The 18082-nt window shown below is 37.5% G+C and overlaps 1 protein-coding gene across 1 annotated transcript in view; it reads left to right on the top strand.

Moving 5' to 3' along the window:
- KCNK10 (potassium two pore domain channel subfamily K member 10) overlaps positions 1 to 18082 on the top strand; it is a 183502-nt gene that overhangs the window by 13858 nt on the left and 151562 nt on the right. The window contains exon 2 of the mRNA XM_045396842.3: positions 1658 to 1725. The gene's annotated coding sequence lies outside the window, so the exon portion shown is untranslated. The remainder of the gene's footprint in view (positions 1 to 1657; positions 1726 to 18082) is intronic.

Here is an 18082-nt window from a genome sequence, read left to right as displayed (position 1 = left end):
TGTTTTCAATAGCTGTGATCTTCACAGGAATCAATTGTGTTATAATCTGCAGATGGAAATTATGAGTGCTTCCTGGCACTGTGCTACACAGATAAAATAAAGCTGAATAAAAGTACTATGATTTAATAATATAATCTCTAGGAGAAAAAATATTATACACACCCCTAACATTTATGTGTTTCCCAAACCATTATACAAATCATTTATAGAGAAATCACACCAACCACCCACCGCTTGTTAAAACAGAACAAGTATTTTAACATTGAAATGCAACTTTATAAAACAGCAAGGGAATTAGAAATAGAAGGAAATGATAGGCTGGAGACTTAACTGTTTCTTCCTTTTTTATTTTAAACTTTTAAAGTGTAATGCATGTTCAGAAAAATACACACAAGGGCTAGCTAGCTGAATTTTCACCAGCTTAACACATTGGTGTAATTAGCACCCATATCAAGAAACTGATTATCTCCAAACTCCCTAAATTCTGCTCTTGCTTATTCTAATCACTGTCCTTTCACCAGGGTTACCTGGTATCTTGCCTTCTAATAGGATAAATTAGTTCAGTCTGTTTTTAACTTTTCTATAACTGGAATAATACAGTATGTACTCTTTTGTGTCTAGCTTCTTTCATTTAACTTTTATGTTTGTGAGATTCACCTATGTTGTTGTTTGTAATTGTTCATTCTGATCAAGAATATTAAATTGTGCAACTATGCCACAATTTATGGACCATTCTACTGCTGATGTTCATTTTGGTGCTTTTATTGTTTTTAACTGCTACAAATTGTGTTCTAATGAACATTCTTGATCATATTTTTTGATTACATATCTAGGGGTAAAATTGCTGTGTCATACATAGAATAAACATATGTCCAAATTCATAGGGACTGCCAAATAGTTTTCCAAATGGTTGTATCAATTTGCATTCTCAACAGTAGTGGGCAAGAAATCCTGGGAATTTTCTTCCACCTCTGCCATTCCTGAGACAGCAAGAACAACCTCTCCTCTTCCTCCTCCTCCTCAGCCTACTCGTTGTGAAGATGATGAGGGTGAAGACCTTTGTGATAATCCACTTCCACTTACTGAATGTTAAATGTATTTTCTCTATCTTACGATTTTCTTAGTAACACTCCCTCTTCTCTAGCTTACTTTATTGTATTAATAAGAATACAGCACATAATACATATAACATACAAAATATGTGTTAATGAATTGTTTATGTTATTGGTAAGGCTTTCAGTCAACAAGAGGCTGTTTGTAGTTAAGTTTCTGGGGATCCAAGAGTTATATGCATATTTCTGACAGAGCAAGTGGTTGGTACCACTAACCCCCATGTTGTTCAAGGGTCATCTGTACTTGCCAACACTTATTATTTTCTGTTGGATGAATAGTGGTAGCAGATTATGGTTTTCTCATTAGCATTTTCTTGAGGACTAATAAAGTTGAGCACCTTTTCACACCTATACTGTCCATTTTAATAGCCTCTTTTGTGAAATATAATTTCCAGGTTTTTGCCCGATTTTCTGTTTTTTTTTTTTTTTTTTTTCTTATTGATTTACAGGAATTCTTTGTATGTAATGGATAATTTCTTCATTTTCTTATGTATAATGAATATTTAAGTGTTCAGATTTTGCTTGGTATGTTTTTATGTTTTCAGGTATTCTGTTTATTATGCACCTCAGGACTCTGTATATTGAAGTCTGGAAAGCTTCAGATGACACTCAGGTAAAAAAAAGTTTCCTTATTCAAAAGTCAAAATTACTGTATGCAATGTGTCATCATCATTTAATGACATTTTAAATTCACATTCTGTTTTTTTTAGTTTTAGCCTTTTAATATTGTTCGATACATTGTTTAAAACTGGATATAAAAATCAGAAGGACAAAGGGAAAGGAAGAGATAATAAATGTGCTTTGATTTTGTTAGAATAGACCGTAATATCTCATTTTGGGCATATGTATGGTGATGTTCATAAGACGATTGAAAATCCTGGTTTGGATTTCAGTTTTGCAACTTACTAGTGTTTCCTGGTCAAAATAGCCTTGCAATCACCATATACTGGGGAAGACATTGGCCATTTTGGACTACCTAGTGTCGGTTTTTTGGTAGCAGCACCCAGTACCTTTCTGGAGAGCCATCCTAGATCCACAGCTGGTCTATGTGTGTTGACCCCACCCCTATACCTCCAGCAGAGAGTACGAGCTACTAATTCACACCTGGCCAATCAAGCATCATATTCCTTAGGGCACAGTCATTGGTTTAATGTTGGGCATGTGACCCAGTCAGAAGCATTGACATGCAAGAAGACCTGTGTTAGGACCACAGAGGGAGAAAAAGACTCTTCCCTGGTGAATTTGACCTTTGGAAAATGAGACGTAGAACTGTTGCAAAGCACCTTGCAACCTCAAGGGAAGATCTTGTTGAAAACAGAGCCAGCCCAGAAGAGGCGCAGCTGAGAGAGAGAGAATTGAAATATTTTGAGTCTTTTGGATCAAGCCATGGCTGAAACAAATGATACTTGGTCTTTTCAGTAATGTGAGCCTATACATTTCTTGTCTGCTTAATACAGTTTGGGTTGGGTTTTCTGATACTTGAAACTGCAAGAGCCTTAACTTGTGCAAATATCTGTCCCAGATGTTAGTAGCATTGTATGTGATATACAAAGTATGATAATGGTATGGCTTGAAGCAGAGACTTTTTCCTGAAAGGTAAATATTCTTTCAAATAATAGTTTTATAATTTAGGCACCAGGATTTAAAGTTTCTTAAGGGTTTGTGGATGGAATTAAAGATTATGGTAAAAATGTTTGGTTAGGTTTTGTTTAATGGTGATAGGTGGGAAAAGTGAAATGTGTGCTCTGTCTATGGTCAAGAATAACTACTGTGCTTCATAAGAGTGATTCCCTAGTACCTGTTTTTCGACTCTCTCCATCAGAATTGCTTGGGGAGCTCGCCATAAATACGCATTTTAGGCCTCTAACCTTGGAGATCTGGATAACTAAATGTGGGATGATGAGTAGAGTGTGTAATTTTAAACAAACTCCAAGATTTGGGAACCAATGCTTTATTATAGGACTCACTCTCCTAATCGTGCGACACAGATGGCTCCTGCTTAACTTTTTCCAGGAATTTTGAACCAGACAAGGGAATAAAACAAAGAGAAGAAACAGAGAGGTACACATAGGCCATGAGAAAAGCATAACTGCTAAAGGACTGAAGAATACTGGGGTGGAGAGGGGAAGGGAAGAGATTTTACATCAATACTGTTTTTAAAGAATCAGAGTTTTCTAGAAATAAAAATAGGTTAGGTGGTTGGTTATAGAAGAAAAAAATAAAAAATATAAATAAAAATAAATTTATTTGGAAATGCAAAGGTGCATGTATATTCCTCATTTCTACCTGGATGCGTGGGGAAAAGAATGAGGAAGAAGTGATCCCAGTTCTCTTTCCTGTGGCATTGCTGACTCAAAATATATGTCAGTGAGTCGGGCACTGTGGCTCACGCCTGTAATCCCAGCACTTTGGGAGGCTGAGGCGGGCAGATCACTTGAGGTCAGGAGTTTGAGACCAGCCTGGCCAACATGGTAAAACCCCATCTCTACTAAAAATACAAAAATTAGCCGGGTGTGGTGGAATGCACCTGTAATCCCAGATACTTGGGAGGCTGAGGCAGGAGAATTGCTTGAACTGGGGAGGCAGAGGTTGCAGTGAGCTAAGACTGGGTCACTGCACTCCAGCCTGGGAGACAAAGTGAGACTCTGTCTCAATTAAATATATATGTATGTGTGTGTGTGTGTATGTGTGTGTGTGCGTGTATGTGTATGTGTATGTCAGTGTACAGTTGACCCTGCATTGAACACTGCAGGAGTTAGGGGTACCAACTCCCTGTGCAGTCAGTGATCGGTGTTTAACTTTTGACTCCCCCAAAACTTAACTACTAACACTGTTGACTGAAAGTCTTACCAATAACATGAACAGTTGATTAATACATGTTTTGTGTGTTATATTATTATATACTATATTCTTACAATAAATTAAGCTAGAGAAAAGAAAAAGTTATTAAGAAAATCGTAAGTAGAGACAATATATTTACAATTTATTAAGGGGACGTGGATCATCATAAAGGTTTTCATCCCTTTCGTCTTCATGTTGAATAAGCTGAGGAGGAGGAGGAAGAGGAGTTGGTTTTGCTATCTCAGGAATGGCAGAGGTGGAAGAAAATCTGTATGTAAGTGAATTCTTGCAGTTTAGACCCATGTTGTTCAAGATTTTACTGTATTTCACACACATTGGTTTTTGCATGGAGTCACGAAGAAGACATCCATTCCCTTACCTATTTAGTAGTGAGTAAAATTGATGAAAAAACTGTTATTATTAATCATCTCCAAATAAAAATTTTCTAGTTCCTTCAACTCCACTAGCATGCATATCATATATAGTAAAATATAACAGGTTAATTAGAGGACATATGTTGACTTCAAATACAATTTTGTATGTGAAAAGACTCCAGACTTTGTTCTTAAATACTGTAACCGATGCCCAATAATTGATGTTGAAATTACTTTATAAATCCGGCTCTAGGAAAAATAGCTAATGATTCTCTTACAACCCCAGGAGTATCACATTACACTTCACCGTCATTGGCTGTATTTCAGGCAGGAGGGGCATATAGTTTGAACTACATCCTATCCGAATCCCTGTAATAAAGAGCTATGAATATGGGAATTCCGATTTGTATATTACATTGTATGTAATATTGAAAAATTGTTTTAAAAATTTAAATTACTACTTATTTTAAAATAAAAATATTTAAATTTAATAAAATTAAAGCCTTTTAAATTTAATTAGATTAAAATAATTTAATTTAAAATAAAAAATAATTTAAATTTGTTTTAAAATTAAAATTTAAAAATTACTTTCAAACAAATATTTATTTAATTTTAAATACAATTAAAATAGAAATAGAAGCTGAGTAGAACTAACTGTGAGAACCTTTCTTTTAGTCTGGCTATTTCATGTTCTGCTTTAAAATGTAAGCAAAACAGATTCTTTTCAGTGCCAAAGTGTTTTTTTTCCTAACCAAACTCAAATCCTTTGATTTAACAATTGACTCAGATTACTTTTTTGGTGCGTGAATTGTTATTTACAGTTCTTTTGGCCAAACCACAATAAGAAGTACTACCTATAACCACAAGACGTTCAAATTTTACTTTTTTATCTACCAGATGAATATATTTATTACTGCAATTATTGTGGCTACTCTGCATCTGGAAGCAAAATATGTAGCAATCTAAATAGCTTAGCATCTTAGTTAGGTTACAGTTGAAAAGCATGGATTTGGGCTCTTACCTGGATCCTGCTACTAACCACGGGAATGATTTTGGCAAATTATCAGGCCACTCTGACCCTCCGTCTCCTCCTCTCTTTTAACAGGGGCTGGGGCCAATGATCCATGTATAGTTCTAAATGTGAATGGGCTGCTAGACACTGGCTGACATAGACTCTTAGGAGACTCAGCCAAGGAAATAGCATACTGTGTCTTCTGGGCAGAACCCAAAAAATAAGAAATAAAATAATAACCAAAGTAAAATTCATTATTTCCTAATGACGTAAAACAAAACAAATCCTGTTAGTCACCTTTGGAGGATGCTAGGGAACCAACTACTTATTCCGACAACTAGTACATAAAGGGAAAGAACTGAACACTTATCCTATTTGTTGTGGTTGGACTATACCTCAAGGTAATCGAATAGATCATAAAGGAGAGTTCATCATACAATAATTCCAGCTAATAAATGCCAAAAGAGTAGAATTAAAATGTTATCATTTTGCAACCCCCAAAAATGGCTCAAGACGATGATCACAAATAGTTGTAAAATAATTAGGGGAAAAGCAAATGTGGAACTTTGTAGTAGGTAGATCAGGCTGACAACAAATGAAACCATTAGCCAATCTCAGTGTCACACAAAAAGATACCCAGGCATTATGGTGATAAGATGTAAAGTACAAAATCCCACCTACGAAGCATTCTTTCCAAATATATTGAACTTGAATATGCTGTAGATCTAATTTCTCATTTACAGGAAATGCAGGGAAGATAGGAACATACTAAAGATACTCAGAGATAAATTAAAATCTGGAAAGTTTTACAACACAAACAACCTGACCTGGTTTCTTCAACAAATAATTTAGAGGGAAGAAGAAAAGAAGAAATTCATAGAACAAGAGATATGTTACCAGATGCAGCGTATAGACCTGGTTTAAATCTTGTTGCAAGCAAACTAACTCAATAAAGAAAGCAAATATCAGACAATTGGGGGAAATTTGAATACTGAATAGATATCTGCTATTAAAATATTTTGTTAATTTTTTAGGCGATATATCATATTTTGGTTATGTTAAAAAAGGAAACTTTTTTTTTTTTTTTGAGATGGAGTCTTGCTGTGTCACCCAGGCTGGAGTGCAGTGGCATGATCTTGGCTCACTGCAACCTCTGCCTCGGGGTTCAAGTGATTCTCCTGCCTTAGCCTCCCGAGTACCTGGGATTACAGGTGCACACCACCATGCTCAGCTAATTTTTTTGTATTTTTAGTAGAGACAGGGTTTCACCATGTTGGCCAGGCTGGTCTTGAACTCCTGACCTCAAGCGGTCTACCTGCCTTGACCTCCTAAAGTGCTAGGATTACTGGCCAGAGCCACCTTGCCCAGCAGAAAACATTGTTTTCAGAGATGTATTTGAGGTATTTATAGATGGAACAATATGATGTCTGGGATTTGCTTCAAAATAATCCAGTGGCAGGGTGGTGAGTGGGAGTGTAGATAAAACTAGATTGCTCATGTGTTGACAATTGTTGAAAACGGGTTTTGACATCATGGCACATGTATTCCTATGTAACAAACCTGCATGTTCTGCACATGTATACCAGAACTTAAAGTATAATAATAATTTAAAAAAAGAAAATGGGTTTTGGGCACATGAAGATTCATTATATTACTTTTAGTGAATATCACATTATTCATTATATTACTCTCTTTGTTTTTATGTATGTTTGAAAATTTGCCTAATTAATTTTTTTAATGGGAAAAAGTAATAAACACTTTGTGATAATTTATTAAATTGCATACTTAATACTTGGGCAGGTTTTTATATCAATGACTGTATTAGTCTGTTGCTATACAGAACTACCTGAGAACGGGTAATTTATAAAGAAAAGAGATTTAATTGACTCACAGTTCTGCAGGCTGTACAGGAAGCATGGCTGGAAAGGCCTCGGGAAACTTACCATCATGGCAGAAGGCAAGGGGAAGCAGGTACGTCTTACATGGCCAGAGAAGGAGGAAGAGAGAGAAGAGGCTAGTGCTACACACTTTTAAACAACCAGATCTCATGAGAACTCACTGACTTCCATGAGAACAGCAAGGGAGAAATCTGCCTCCATGATCCAATCACCTCCCACTAGGCTCCTACTGCAACATTGGGAATTAAAATTTGACATGAGATTTGGGTGGGGACACAGATCCGAACCATATCAATAGCTGTATTAGTTTCCTGTAGCTTCCATAACAAAGTATCACAAATTGATGGCTTAAAACAACAGAAATGGACTCTCTCAAAGTTCTGGAGGACAGAGGTCTGAAATCCAGCAGAGCTGTGCTGTCTCCTGGGGCTCTAGGGGAGGATCTGTTTTGGGCCTCTTCCAGCTTCTGGTGGCTGTTGGCATTACTTGATTTGTGGCCGTATTACTCCAGTCTCTGCCTCTATGGTCACATTGCTGCCTCCTCTTCTGTCTGTGTACTCTCCTCTTGCCTCTCTTATAAGGATATTTGTCCTCGGATTTAAGGCCTGTCAGATAGTCTAGGATGATCTCCTCATCTCAAAATTCTTAACTCAATGATATCTGCAAACCTTTTTCCAACACGTGGACATATCTTTTGGGAGGCCACCATCCAACCCACGATAATGGCATATTTCAGTAGAAAGATTTGAAAACTAATAACTAACAAGCACAGTTTATCTTTCTCAATTTCACCATAAGGAGTAACTGTCAGAGTTATTTCTGGTACGAATGTGTGAGATATCCTTGATTTTTTTCCTACCTTGTCACATAAGCAAGTCCTGTCATTTTCACTAAAAAAAAAAAGTAAATGAAATCTTTCTACTTCTTTCCAACTACACTCTCAATACTTTAATCTCATCTATCATATTCTATGATGGTCTTACTGATCTTCCTGGCTTCTAATCTTACCTCTCTCCATTCTTCTCTCCACAGAAGCCAAGAATAATTAATTAAAAACAAAACAAAACAAAACAAAAATTTATAATCTAATCACCATCTCTTCCTTGCTCTGTATTGAAATGGTAGTCCATTGCTTCTAGAATAAAATCCAAACACTACCATGGCTTCAAAGGTGGGAATACATAATTTATCGTCCAACTTTGTCTACACTTATCTGGGGCTATTCCCTTTCTTACCCACAACTGCCCAGCCCCACTGGCTTCCCTTCAGTGTCTTAAACACTCCAAAGGCTACTCCAGTAAATACAAACCTGGGAAAAGGAGACACCAGACAGTGTTTACTATGAGAACTCTATTGATAATTGGGCAAATTGTCATTTTTTAAATGGAAATAATAATTCATGATGGAAACAGTAATTTATGTTGGATACAGATACATTAGAAAACATGTAAATAAACTATAAATACTCATCCCTCTTCCTACCCTCTGAGATAATAATATTTTCATATATATCTGTTCAGAATGTATGCTTAAATATTACAAACATATGATTGTATAACTTGGTAACTTTTATTTTATTTTATTTTTTTGAGATGGAGTATTGCTCTGTCACTCAGGCTGGAGTGCAGTGGCATGATCTCGGCTCACTGCAACTTTTGCCTCCCAGGTTCAAGTGATTCTCATGCTTTAGCCTCCTGAGTAGCTAGGATTACAGGTGTGCACCACCATGTCTCGCTAATGGCTAATTTTTGTATTTTTGGTACAGACCGGATTTTGCCATGTTGGCCCGGCTGACCTCAAACTCCTGACATCAAGTGATCCACCTGCCTCGGCCTCCAAAAATGCTGGGATTACAGGCATGAGCCATTGCCCCGGCTGTAACGTTTTTTTTTCCCACTTAGCAATGAACTGAGAGTGTCTTTTCACACTATTACATATACCATTTCATCATTTTCTTAAGGCTTTTGATCCATATGTCCCAATCACCCTCCCCAGGACTTGTGCTAATCTGCATTCCCGCCAGCAGAGCATGAAAGTGCCCATTTCCCCACATCCCTGGACATCTTTTTTAATCTCAGCTGATCTGAGAGATGAAAAACAGCATCCTATTGTTCAATTTGCATTTCTTGGATGGTTGTGACAATGAACTTTTTTTTTCTGGTATTTCTCACCTATAGTTCTTTATAACTGTGTAACGAAGTATTTGGTTATATTTTAAAAAGAAATAGCAAACGAGCTAAAAAAGCATTTGTGAAAGCCACTTAGTGCCAAATTGCAGTAGCCCTGCCACCATGCCTGAAAGCATAGTTGTATCAATGCCTCTAAGTCGTTTGCTCTCCTGGATCTGAGCATACAACCTGGGCTTTATAGCCCTTATTAGGGAAGACTTGATTTTCTTCTTGTAAAATATAAATCACAGAAAACCCTCCATGATCAGTCTTCAAAGTTATTGCTTGCATTCTCTGAAAATACATGTGGTAAAACAAGAAATTATAGATTTAAAATCTAAGTTTCAGAATGGGGCCCAACAACTTGCACTTGCCATTGTCTGGGGTTTTGATCATCTTTAAGTTTCAGCATGGAGTTCACGTAGCTTGATATATTAGCGTAGTCAGCAATACATTTTCCTGTTACATTTATTTTAGAAAGAAGGTCAGATAAATGTGTAGGAAAACCCTCATTTTCCACATTATTTTTGAACAGGCAATTTTATTTTGCTTCATCTGAAAAAAAAATAACAGCAGGATATTTCAGGGCACTGTGTCTTATATAGTACTGCAGATGTAAAAATGTATCACATACTTGCTTGTGAGGCAATACCAGGGATTACAGAGTACTTCTAACTGTCCAAGGTCCTGAAATCTCAAATTTTCCTAGTCTACAATTTTGTGTATTATTTTGAACTCAGAGTGTTTTTCATTGAGCAGACACATTCTATCACTTCATGTTTCTTATACTCTATTTTAATCATTTATGTGTATCTAAAGTTCATCCACATGAAGGTTGCAATGAGATGAGATTGTGCCACTGTACTCCAGCCTAGGTGACAGAGTGAGACTCCATATCAAAAAGAAAGAAAGAAAGAGAGAGAGAGAGAGAGAGAGAGAAAGAAAAAGAAAGAAAGAAAGAAAGAAAGAAAGAAAGAAAGAAAGAAAGAAAGAAACGAAGGAAGGAAGGAAGGAAGAAGGGAAGGAAGGAAGGAAGGAAGGAAGGAAAGAAGGAAGGAAGGAAGAGAAAAAGAAAGGAAGGAAGGAAGAACGAAGGAAGTAAAGAAGAAAAGAAGAAAGAAAGAAAGAGAAAAAGAAAGGAAGGAAGAAAGAAAAGAAAGAGAAAAAGAAAGGAAGAAAGGAAGTCCACTTGAATATGGACAACTGACTGAGTAGACCAATTTTATGTGTGATATAATGTCATATTTTTAAGAGCTATTTTTATTAAAAAACTTAACCAAAACAAATAAATGTAATTATGGTTGTGATTGTGAGACCAAATATTTTCTTAAAAAACTCAAAAACATAAACCAACATGACCTAAATCACAGCTAAATAGAGAGCTCACTGTAAATAGAAATTTTAAAGAGATCTAGTACATCAGAAATAAAATTAAATATTACGATTCAATAAATGCAAGTGCAGGAGTACCAAAAATAAAAAAAAATAACCTGTTAAATAAAAGGGACATGTGGAAACAATGTTTTGTTTTAATGGCAAAAGTGGAGGGCCAAGGAACACAGTGTGCCATTTCATGGGAGGGAATGGTGACACTGGAAAGACACATGGTGAGTATTGCTTTAAAAAAATCTAGTCTTTACCAAAATCAAAGTTCAATGGTGATCAGATATGTGGCTCGTGCACCATCTGTGAGGGGAGCAGGTGGAGAGGGGAAGCCAAACTAGACCAAGAAGGAAGTGTCAGCATTTATCAAGAGAGCACACTAAGTAGCTTTATGAAATAGGCTCAGTGGAAAGAAGACAAATCAGGAAAGATAGTTTCTTCCTTAAAGAAATGAGACAGACACATAGAAGAACTCAGAATCTCAGCGTTTAACCCTTTCATTGAGCAACAAAAGCTCAGACAGGCAAAGTGGCTTCCTCAAGTTCAGACAGCTTATCAGTGGCAGAGCTGAGACTAGAAATTAGTAGTTTCAATTTCTACTAGAGTGGTCTTCCCACTCTAGGACAGCTATCTCATATGTGAAAAACTTAACATTCAAATAAGCAAGCATGCACCACAGTTAAACAAAAAGGGGCTGGGCATGGCAGCTCGTGTCTGTAATCCCAGACCGAGGTGGGTGGATCACCTGAGCCCGGGGGTTCAAGACCAGGCTGGGCAACATGGTGAAGCCCATCTCTACTAAAAACACAAAAATTAGCCAGGTGCGTGTCTGTAATATCAGCCACTTGGGAGGCTGAGGTGAGAATTGCTTGAGCCCTGGAGGTGGAGGCTGCAGTGAACGGAGAGAGCACCACTGCATTCCAGCCTGGGTGAAAGAGTGAGACTTAGTCTAAAAAAAAAAAAAAAAAAAGTTAAACACAAAGGACTTGAGAAGTACAGCAATTAAATGAATGGATGACAAAGCGAACAGTAGAGAAAGGAGCTGTGTAACATGAGTCAAGAGAAAGATGTCTGGCTTTACATGAATTTTAAGGAGGGGGAAGAGCATTGTCCAAGAGGTATGAGAAAGATGGAGGTGTTGATAGGCCCAAAGTTACTAAGGGGAGCCCAGAAAACCATGTGGCTTTTGGGACCAATCAGAGAAAAAGTGGAGAAAAGACTTCAATAGTCCCACCGATAAGGGACAGAGGTGTTATACATGCTTGAGCCCGGGAGTTCAAGACCAGGCTGGGTAACATGGTGAATGGGCAACCCGAATGCATCTGAAATGGAGAGTTTCAGATTACTGAAATTTCTAATTGTGTAATTTTGCTTTTTTCACAACCTCTAACTCCCATTATGCTTGCAAATATTTTTCAAATACATTAGTTCATTTTATGAAGAGTTGAAGCCAGTCAGAATATTTCTGTTCCAGTCTCAATTCTATCACAGACCAGCTGTTTGCCCTCAGGGAAGTCACGTTACCTCTCAGGGCCTCACTGTTATCAGTAAAATAAAGGGCTCTAGTACATTAGAATTTCCCAGACTTTGCATGGAAGAATCACCTGGTGGTCAGGTTTGGTGGTTCATGCCTGTAATCCCAACACTTTTGGAAGCCGAGGTAGGAGGATTGCTTGAGCCTAGGAGTTTGAGGTTGCAGTGGGCTATGAACACAACACTGTACTACAGTCTGAGTGAGAGAGTGAGACTTTGTCTCAAAAAACAACAACAACAACAACAACAACAACAAAAAATCACCTGGGGCTCTGAGGCTCTTGTCAAATAAATGAATCTCCAGGCTCCACCTTAGACCCACTGAAACAGGATCTCAGAGGAAGCACTTGGACCTAGGAATCTGCTTCTTGTCACCGGCAAATTTTGCAAAGCTCCCACTACATAATCTCCACGGTCCCTACTAATGATATTTATGACTCAGTTTTCTCAGTGGAAGCTCAGAATTTCTAAAGCAACTGAATCTCTATTTGATGGACTGAAGGTAACTGCAAATTTGGAAAACATTGTAAGGTTCTCTAACTTTCTATGGGTAAAGGACAAAAGAATGGACACATGCACTGGCTCCAGGTTATTCATTCTTTCTTGAATATAAAATTGAATGGATGGGTCTTTGATGTCAGCTTATAAAATTTATATGCCAGGGCTGGGCATGGTGGCCCACGTCCATAGTCTCAGCTACTTAGGAAACTGAGGCTAGAGGATCACTTGAGTCCAGGAGTTTGAGGCTGCAGTGTGCTTTGATTGCACCTGTGAACAGCCACTGCACTCCAGCCTGGACAGCATAGTGAGGCCTTGTCTCTGAGAAACAAATTCTATATGCCAGAAAAAATATACCATATGCAATGTGCCCATGTTACAAATAAAAGTCTTGTCTCCAAAGACGCAAAATAATAGACGATGCTATCTCCTAGGAGTAGAGTAAAGCGAAGCAAACCATCGCCATGAAAGTATGAGCTTTATGTGGTCGCGGTAGCTTCTTTAATAAAAGAGCAAGTTACCCAGCTACTCAGAGGCAGAGTGTAGATTCCCTACTCCCAATATTTTAGAATTAAACTTATTCTTTTCCTCATGCATGGCTCAATAGCAATGGGGGCATCCCCGTAATATCAAGTTCAAAGTTACTGTGATTTAGAGGAAGAACATTGTTATGATATTGCATAGCCATAATGTTTTGATTTCTTTCCAACGGAGAAAAATAGCACTTAGGAAAACAAGAGAAGCTCAAAATATCCAGAAATGACAAACACAATAATACATTTTCTCCCTCAAAACTAATCTAAACTTAATTTGAATTCATGTATGACATAAAGTACTTAAATATTCTCTTTCCAAAAATTGACCTTGAAGGATTGGAATTCATCATATATTCTTGCTTATTGCATTCATCTGTGTATCTTATCTAAAGGACCAGAGCACACAATTGTTCAGTTTGCACATTGTATACAGGCCCTAGGCTGAGGTTGGTGAGTGGGACTGAAAGCCAGTTCAAGTTCTAGACATACTGCTGTGCTTCCTGATATTGGCACATCCTTCCTGTCTCATACTGCACCCCTTGTCCCCAGGAGATGTCTTCTGAGGTGAACAAAGAACAAATACACTGTCTCAAGTTAAGACAGTGCCATAGTGCGCTGTTTCCCACCAGAGGGGAGTGCCTTTCTCTAACTGCCATCTAGGCTAGCAGTGGCCATCTAGGCTTGCAGTGCTTGACCTTCTCTTCTACGACATTGCTGGAGGTAGATTTAATTGAGTGAGTTCTGATTAGTTGAGATTTTACTACGGTGCATTACATAGTGAGGCAATAATTGATACAGGTTTTCTAAAAATGTTGCATTCCTTCTACCTGAAGATTATAGTCACTTACAATGCTTTGGAACCTGAAGACATCACTCTTTTGAAACTCTTCTTGAAAAATAAGGACTCAAATTTGGAAAAAAAAGAAAAAGAATAGTTTTTCATAAAAGATACCATAAGATTCTTAGAAATTACAGTTGTCAACTGAACTTTGATTCCTGATGAAATTCTTTTGCAGGTCCAAGAGGATCAGCATATCAATGCGTATCAGTAATATTAGATGACTATTAAAAATATAGTACTGGGGCCAGGCACGTGGTTCACACCTGTAATCTTAGCACTTTGGGAGGCTGAGGCAGGTGGATCATTTGAGGTCAGGAGTTCGAGACCAGCCTGGCCAACATGGTGAAACCTCATCTCTACTAAAAAGTACAAAAATTAGCCAGTCATGGTGGCGGGCTCCTGTAGTCCCAGTTACTGGGGAGGCTGAGGCAGGAGAATCGCTTGAGCCCAAGAGACGGAAGTTGCAGTGAGCTGAGATTTCGCCACTGCACTCCAGCCTGGGTGACAGAGGCAAGACTCCATCTAAAAACAAAGAAACAAACAAACACAAACAAACAAAGAAAACCCCTAAATAAAACCATAGTATTGGAATCTAAATATAGAGGCATTATATAAACTGGAAATAGATCCTCTTTCTATACCCCAGCATTATTAACTGACCACCAAAAGAGTGGAGTAGGTTGAGCAACATAATGTGATTGTATATGACACTGAATAAAAGTTGAAGTAATTCCAAGAAGACTGCATATCTGGGTAAATACTTCAGGATGGTCACAAATTTGCCATGATTTCAGGGACGTAACAAAGGTTTTCTCACCTCCCTCTCTACTCACCTCTTCCCCATACTTCTTTGATTTGTTTCATAATGTCTGATGGTCTAAGATTTATTTTTCATTACTTTGGCTTAAATGTTCACCTGGTGCTAAAAATGCAAATACCTCTGGGATAGGAAGAACTTTGTCTTTGAGCATCAGTTCTCTCAAAGAACAAAGACGACACACTTCGATAGGGAGAATAATACAAGGGAATAGTACCCCAGAGTTGGGGAGATAACAATGAAAACGAAAAAGGGTCAAGAGTGTTTCAACAGCAATTGCCAGATATCAAAACTTTGTGTAATCATCTTGGCATTGGGAATGGTAATTTGACTTAGAGATTAGTGGGTCCTCAACTTCAGTCAGGTAGCTCGAGTTTGATTTCTACTTCCATCTCTAACTAGCTTTGCTTATTTGAATAAGCAGTAACCTCTCTAAGCTCCAATGTTCTCCTCAACAAATATTTATGTGCCCAACACATGTCAGGTATTATTTTAAAATAAATCACAATAATATTGTCCATCTTCTAGGATTGTTATGAGAAATAAATGGGATAGTCTTAAAAAGTGGTTCCTATGTGCCTGGTGGATAGTAAGAAAAATCTTATGGAACAAGTAATCCTAAAGATGATTCCTTTAATATGTGAATTCCTACACAGTTTACAAAGCACTTTCACATCTACTGCCTCCTTACAGCAACCCTGTAGGCAGAACTAGCCAGACATTTAGTGCTCCATTTTACAGGTGAGGAAACTGAATGAAGCTTGGCATGATCTACTTGGTTGGCTGTGCAGTGCTCCCTACTGAAAAGAATGGTTGGCTAAAATGTGCGTAAGTTGGCCAAATACTTGTTCTTACTACAGACCCCTATTTTATAGATGCAGAAACTCAGTAAGGCTTAGAAAGACTTTGATTTTCTTTTCTGAAACTTGTAGTGAAAAAGAATGCTTTTAGGAAAAGTATGAGTTGGTCATATTAGCCTCTATATATTGGTAAAGGGGTAAAAAGGGTTATTTGACATGAAGAAGAGGACATTGAACAATTTAATCTTTAATACATAACAGTTATTCAAAAAGACTGGTTTCTCCTCATCTTCTCTTAAGTATTGAAAAATTTAAAGAAGAAAGAGATTTAGACTGGAAATAAGAAAATATTTTTACTTCACTGAAGTTTTTTAAATTTGGAAAAGCCCATCAACAAAGGGTTTGGAATCTTTCACTAACTATATTTAGAAACCTTGAATAGTCATATATATTGGAATCCTATTTAGAAGTAGAAAACTGAACCAGTAATCTTGAAATGACCTCTTTGAAATCTGGTTGCATGATTCAGCAAACATTTAGCTGACTTAGTTGTAGGAGAAGAAAGTTCGTATATTACATTTGTTCCAATGATTTTCAAGCAAACAAATATTAGCTTTAAGAGCAGCAAAAATGAAATGAATTTATTTCACACATTCCCATAGGATGTGGAGACTGTGTCTCACACTTGATCTTCGCTAAAAGGCTGAGAAGCAATGTGAGACTGTGTCTCACTTCCTACTGAACACAATTTTTTCTACTGGCCAGGCTATTCCAAGCCTTTCATAGGCTCTCTGGGAGAAGCATCTGTCCATATGCCCAGACAGTAGGTCCTTCTAAAGAATTTTCAACTCTGCCAAGTTGAAAGACCCTGAGAATAAGACTTGCTCATAAATCAATAGGTTATTGAAAGCACACATGCTTTCTACATGTCTTTAAGTTTGGTTCAAATTAAAACCTTCCTAGAATGACATGAAAATCAGAGCTCATTCATTTTGGTGTGTGACCTTGCTGAGTTCTTATTTTTAAATTCAGTAAAATACCATATGTGCCTGTCAACTTGGTGTATATGTGTGAAAACACTCATCTATCCCTGAAACAAGACCTTTTTTATCCTTTTGGATAAAAAACAAAGATAACTTCTTTGAGTAAAGCAAAGTCTGAGGAGGAGAGAAATTTGAGTGAGTGAAGCTACAACTGTCTTCCATTCTATGGATACTGGCACAGATGCTGAGTTTACAGAAAATGTTAATGTCCTACTAAGACCAGGTAATAATTTTTCCCCTTTGACTCAACTTATCCTTGGCTACATCAGGCCATTAAACATACCAGAAAGCAAAAGAGCTTGGATTGTTTGAAAAAAATCAATGGCATTAGAAAAATATGAAGATGCTTTTCTAGAAAAGAAAGATGCTTTTCTAAATAGAACAAGCAAATTCAGTCTTTGATTGGATCCTGATTGTCTTAGTCTGTTTTTGCTGGTTAGTTTATGAATAATGGAAACTTGCTTCTCACAGTTCTGGAGATTGGGAAGTCCAAAACCAAGGCTTGTTCTCTGCTTCCAAGATAACATCTCCTTGCTGCGTCCTCACATGACAGAAGGGCAATAAGAGACAAGCTCATTCCCTCAAGTCCTTTTATTAAAAGGATGCCATCCCCATAAGCTACCAATGACTTTCTTCACAGAATTGGAAAAAACTACTTTAAACTTCATATGGAACCAAAAAAGAGCCCTCATTGCCAAGACAATCCTAAGCAAAAAGAACAAAGCTGGAGGCATCACGCTACGTGACTTCCAACTACACTACAAGGCTACAGTAACCAAAACAGCATGGTACTGGTGCCAAAACAGCAATATAGACCAATGGAACAGAACAGAGCCCTCAGAAATAATACCACACATCTACAACCATCTGATCTTTGACAAACCTGACAAAAACAAGAAATGGGAAAAGGATTCCCTATTTAATAAATGCTGCTGGGAAAACTGGCTAGCCATATGTAGAAAGCCGAAACTGAATCCCTTCCTTACACCTTATACAAAAATTATTTCAAGATGGACTAAAGACTTAAATGTCAGACCTAAAACCATAGAAACCCTAGAAGAAAACCTAGGCAATACCATTCAGGACATAGGCATGGGCAGGGACTTCATGTCTAAAACACCAAAAGCAATGGCAACAAAAGCCAAAATCGAGAAATGGGATCTAATTAAACTAAAGAGTTTCTGCACAGCAAAAGAAACTACCATCAGAGTGAACTGGCAGGCTAC

The sequence above is a fragment of the Macaca fascicularis genome, chromosome 7, assembly GCF_037993035.2.
Source record: "Macaca fascicularis isolate 582-1 chromosome 7, T2T-MFA8v1.1".
NCBI classification, from domain to species: domain Eukaryota; kingdom Metazoa; phylum Chordata; class Mammalia; order Primates; family Cercopithecidae; genus Macaca; species Macaca fascicularis.
The sequence above is the reverse complement of the archived record's forward strand: the minus strand, read 5'-3'. Positions and strand labels throughout refer to the sequence as shown.